The sequence below is a fragment of the Hydra vulgaris genome, chromosome 12 (genome assembly GCF_038396675.1).
Source record: "Hydra vulgaris chromosome 12, alternate assembly HydraT2T_AEP".
In the NCBI taxonomy this organism is placed as follows: Eukaryota; Metazoa; Cnidaria; class Hydrozoa; order Anthoathecata; family Hydridae; genus Hydra; species Hydra vulgaris.
The window spans coordinates 78,296,649-78,302,692 of NC_088931.1; the positions used below are offsets into that span (position 1 = coordinate 78,296,649).

At 25.7% G+C, this 6,044-nt stretch overlaps 1 long non-coding RNA gene across 1 annotated transcript; it reads left to right on the forward strand.

The window, feature by feature from the left end:
* The first annotated feature begins 1,571 nt into the window (after positions 1–1,571).
* On the forward strand, positions 1,572–5,746 carry LOC136089031 (uncharacterized). The gene is made up of 2 exons (XR_010642726.1): positions 1,572–5,375; positions 5,564–5,746. It is a non-coding gene; the product is annotated as an uncharacterized LOC136089031 (long non-coding RNA).
* Positions 5,747–6,044: the final 298 nt, after the last annotated feature.

Below are 6,044 nucleotides of genomic sequence, written 5' to 3' on the forward strand. Positions count from 1 at the left end.
AATCAACAACACCACTTAAGATGTTCACTATCCTACATTAGATACATGATAGTATGTAATCATTGATAAAATGCCCCCACATAATACTATATATATATATATATATATATATATATATATATATATCTATATATATATATATATATATATATATATATATATATATATATATATATATATATATATATATTTATATATATACATACATATATATATATATATATATATATATATATATATATATATATATATATATATATATATATATATACATACATATATATATATATATATATATATATATATATATATATATATATATATATATATATGTATATATATATATATATATATATATATATATATATATATATATATATATATATGTATATATATATATATATATATATATATATATATATATATATATATATATATATATATATATATATATATATATATATATATATAGTATTTAGGCTATGAGATCATCCATAAATGATGCCAATAGATAGAGGGGCAGTGTGAGTTTAACAATAATTGACAATGGGGAGGGGATGTTGAGACCAAAATAATGTCAATTAAAAAATTGAATTAAAAAAAAAAGTAAAATATTTTATTTAAAAAAAAAGTAAAACAATTTATGCTAGCTATGAGCAGGTTTTAGAGGTATTTACACCAACAATGTGGTCTAAAAACTTCTTGCTTTTGTTGCTTAAAACTGTAGAGGATCATAGGAAAAACAATTTAAATTCAGAAATCAGCTTGCTTATCTGAAAAAACAATTTATGTTTTTTTTTTTTACTTTTAGTACTGTTGAGAATAAATGTATAATTGAACCAGAAAAAAATTGATGGTATATGCATTTTTTATATTATATTAACAATTCAGATATATCATCATAATACGAAAACAAAAACTGACATCATTTTCAATGGGAGATGGCAAAAAATTGACTGAGTTTGATAAAGGGTGAAGTTGTTCAATAAACCGGGTCATCATCTGACATCATTATGCATAGATAACCCTACAATTTAAGTAAAATAAGTAATCAATTTGCCTCTTTAGAAAGTGTAAGAAAAAAGCATTGTTATGCTGAGAACCTACCTATTGAGCAAGCTTTGACCACCTATTTTATAAATTTGAGAGACAGAAGTGGAAGTGCGAATCGCAAAAGAACTAATAACAATGCTCTAAATTAATTTTAACTTTGTAGACTAGCATTAATATAGTATTTAGTAATAATACATGATTTTTATAATTTGTATTTATTTCCATTAATCATCAGTTGTCAGTCTCCATTTTATAGAATGAATTAAAAAACTATTTTTTTATAGTATTACATATATTTTTATAGTATTTTATAGTAATAATAATACATAAATACTAGTTTCCTAATGCTGTTATCATCACAATGTTAATGGTATTCGTTTTAAAGTGAAATTTTGTATCAATTTTATTGTTTTAATGTTATATTTATATATATATATATATATATATATATATATATATATATATATATATATATATATATATATATATATATATTTTTACTTTATTTACAACACCATTTGATATACAACAAACCCCTACAAAGCTTACAATAATTCAGTTAAGATTTAATTTGAGTTATTGAAACGTAATAAATTTAACATCAATAGAAAAGTAAAGCTGTCATCATTTAAAATATAAAGGGTGTTGTCAAAATATGTTGAAAATAAAATTAAGTTACTAATAAAATCACGTTCAACAATGATAAACATTCTTACTGTAGTAAAATATAGTACTAACTGATAAATTTGAACAAATAAATATAAAATTAACAAAAACAATGAATAAATAAGAACATTAACTTGAACTTTAACTAAATCTTGAATTTGAATTAATTGGTACTAATTTGTTCAAGCATAACCTTAAAAAATAAGTTTATGTATATCTTATATATTAATAATAATTATATGTATAACTAGTTATACATATAGTTAACTATCAGGAGTTATATGTATAACTATATGCATTTTAAAGCATATTATTTTATTTAAACATTACTTAGATCATATTACTTTGAAAACTGGACCCAGAGGCTTTATTCTCAATAACACTGTGGTACTCCAGATTAAAAATTGAAAAGTTTCTGTAAATATCCTGTTTTTGTTCCTCAATGTAGTTCGTAAGTCCCTTAAGTCTTCAGGACCTTATTATATCTAAAGTTAAAAGTTTTGGAGCATAAAAAAAGTTACAGAAACCCATCTCCATCCTATTTTTTTCTTTTTTTAATAAAGAAAATTGGGAATTCTTTGACTTTCAAACCTGCATTTTTTTGTGGGACACTGCAGTGTCCCATGCATCCAAGATTGGTTTTTGACAACATTTCAACTTGCATCAGTTGTTTGCAAATAATTTACTCAAGATCTATATTCAAATAACTATTATATTATCCTAATAATAAGTCTATTTGCACAAATCTCAATCTTATTTCTATAAAGAAAGATAAAAATTATTCGTGGCACTTACATGCTTGCTTGCCATTCTCTTTATTAATATAAAGTATTTTCACACAATATAAACGTAACGCAATGCAATGTCGATTTAAAATTTTTTTTTAGTTTCCAGCTTTTAAATTAAATCCCATGCAAATCCCACAGGAAACCCACGTGGGATTTCCCATGTGTGTAAATACCATATGTTTCCCACATGTAACCCATGTGGGATTACCCACATGGGTTTAAGGTGACAAATTTCCATACGGATACCACATGGGAAAATCCGTCCCACATAAATCCCATCAATCCCACACGGAACCCACGCGGAACCCATGTGGGACGCGGTTTTATTTTTCACTGGGTAGGATCAAAAACGTATATATACACATACGATCAAAAACGTATATATAACAATAAACTTGAACTTGAACTAAATCTTGAATTTGAATTAATTGGATCTAATTTGTTCAAGCATAACCTTAAATAATAAGTTTGTATAATAAATTTTATGTATAACTAGTTATACATATAGTTAACTATCAGGAGTTATATGTATAACTGCATGCATTTTAAAGCATGCAGTTATTTTATATAATACTTTAGATCATATTACTTTAAATACTGGACCCAGAGACTTTATTCCCAATTACACTGTGGTACTCCAGATTAAAAGTTTCTGTAAATATCCTGTTTTTGTTCCTCAATGTACTTCTTTAGTCCCTTAAGTTTTATGAACCTTATTATATATAAAGTTAAAAGTTTTGGAACCTAAAAAAAGAGACAGAAACCTCCCTATCTCCCCCCTATTTTAATTTTTTTTTTTTAATAAAAAAAATTTGACTTTCAAACCTGCATTTCTTTGTGGGACATTGCAGTGTCCCATGCATGCATGCTTGGTTTTTGACAACATTAGAACTTGCAACAGTCAATTGTTTGCAGATAATATACTCAAGAACTATATTCAAATATCATATGAACATGTTAGAGAATGTTCATATGATATTTGAACATCACAAATTTAATAATATTGTTGTGATATGTTATATAAATAATTCCATAATAGATTATGATATGAAAATAAGATAGGATATGAAGGCAATGATCAAAGAATAAATTTACTTATAGAATTTTAGATGTTTGTTTATTAGCTTCAGAATATTATATTATGTGTGACCGCGGCCTTCTATAATAACAAGCCTTGACATCGCGCAGCAAAGTTGTTAAACTGAAGGCCAATTCCTAATACTGTGTTTACATTTTCATCTATTAACATTAGACGAAAGTTTGTGTTCGCGCTTTTTTAATAAATCTTTAAAATGTGATTAGTTTATAAATTAGATAGCCCAACATCAAGACGATAACGTTGAAAGGTTCAAGGCGTTAACATTGTAAGGTAATAATATTGTCAAACTAACGATAAGTTTTTTTAATAATTAAAATGCCTTAAAAATGCCTTTAAAATGCTGTGTATCTCTTTGCAAGTCGAACTATCTCAACTACAACAAAAATATCAATTTATACAACTACAATATCAATTACAACTACAACAAAAATATCAATACTCAACTACGACAAAAATATCAATTTATAAATTCCCGAAGAATCTAGAGGAGAGAAAAAGATGTAGTGAAGCTATCCCAAGAACTGGTTTTATTGTTACAGACTATACAGCATTATGTCAACTGCATTGGCCAAATGAAGCACCTTTTGAAAGCAAATATGGGAAGCAACGACCTTTAAACCCACCATCTGTTTTTAAAATATTCCGCCTAGTTGTTTTGCCACACCAGCAAGTAAAGTTAGAAAAAATGTAACTTTAAGCGGTTTTCGAAACATTTTACCAGATGAGTTAAATGATTTTCTAAAAGAGGATGAACTTATATTTGACGATATTCAATCTTTGTTAAGTGATAATAACGATGTTATTGTTTTCCAGCTTAATAAAAAAAGTTTGCACATACAATCAAAATTGTACAAACTTGGTGTTCCATTATTTATTTTAGTAATTTTCAATGATTATTCATTTGTAGCTAACCATAATGGCACAATTTGTAATATTTCATATTTAGCTGTAAACAAATTAAAGTTAATTAAAACAAAATCAGCTTTATTAGAAGCAGTTAGATTTTTGAAAAATAAAGAAAGTTCGCTTCAGTCAAATATTCTATTCGAACACCTTAATGCTATGAGAAAAGTTAATGTTGGTAAAGTTTTATATACTTCAGATATTATATGTAGAGCATATGAGTATTTTGCTATGCGACGAAGTTTATATGATTGTTTGTGTATTGACTACAAGTTGCCAAGTATAAGGACTTTAACCCTGTTGAGATATATTGATAAAACTTTTTTTTTGCTTGAATCAACTTTTGTTGGTGTTTTTTATTGTTGGTGATTTTTATTGTTACCATTTTTAGCAAAAAAAATTAAAAATACAGTTACCTTTTTAATATATAGATATATACTTTGTTATGGTTCTGCTTGTTATTGATACTATTTAATATTACATAAATATTCTTAATGAAATTTGAAATACGAAAAATATGATTATCTTTTAACAATTTTTTGGTTTCCTTTTTATATTTCCGTCTTTTCTAGAGATTATTATTAGAAAACATAGACTGCCATTACACCCTACCTAATATAAAAATATATCAATATAAGTAAAAGTGAAAGTTTAATCGGCCTTCAGTTTTTACGGCATTTTGCGCGATGTCAAGGCCTGTGATTATAGAAGTCTACATCATTGAAAAAGTAGGTTTTTACATTTTTGTTTTTGTTTTTTTGTTTAACTACTTATCCTTATTGATCACTTTTTTTCAGGATTCTCCTCAGGGGTTCAAGCTCATTACGCATAATATGTGTTTAATTACGCATAATACGTTAGTCATTGTAAGTAATAAATTAGGAAATAATTATTTGTGAAATATTGTAGTCATTAATGACTTCAAACTGGCTAATAATTAAAATTGCTCTCTCTCTCTTTCTCTCTCTCTCTCTCTCTCTCTCTCTCTCTCTCTCTCTCTCTCTCTCTCTTTATATATATATATATATTTGTATTTATATATTATTTTTTTTAGAAAATGTTTGAAGAAAGTTAGAAGATACTAAAAACCTTGGTATTATACAAGCCGAAGCGATTTAATTAATTCAATTGACAAAAAACGGCGTGTAAATCGCAAAAGAAAAAATAATATTTTTAATATTCGTTTTGGATGTATTGATTAATAGCATTTATTTTAAAATAAATTCATTTTGCAACACGTTTTTTAATTTTATAAAATTTCGTCATAATAGTTTAAGGTAAATCCCACCTAGGTTATAGGTGGAAAACATCACATGTAAAAGATCAAAAATGCTACACGTTTTGAATACCAAATGGGATAAAGTAGCAAATACCAGATTAAGTTAAGCCTCTCTGAAAGCTTCGATGATTAATTTTAAATTACTATTTAAGTAATTTTTAAATTAAAAGAATTTTAAAAATTATCATAGAAGCATTCGGACTTTCATTTGTCTAGTATTGGCTACTTTTATATCATTTGGATTAAAATATGTGGC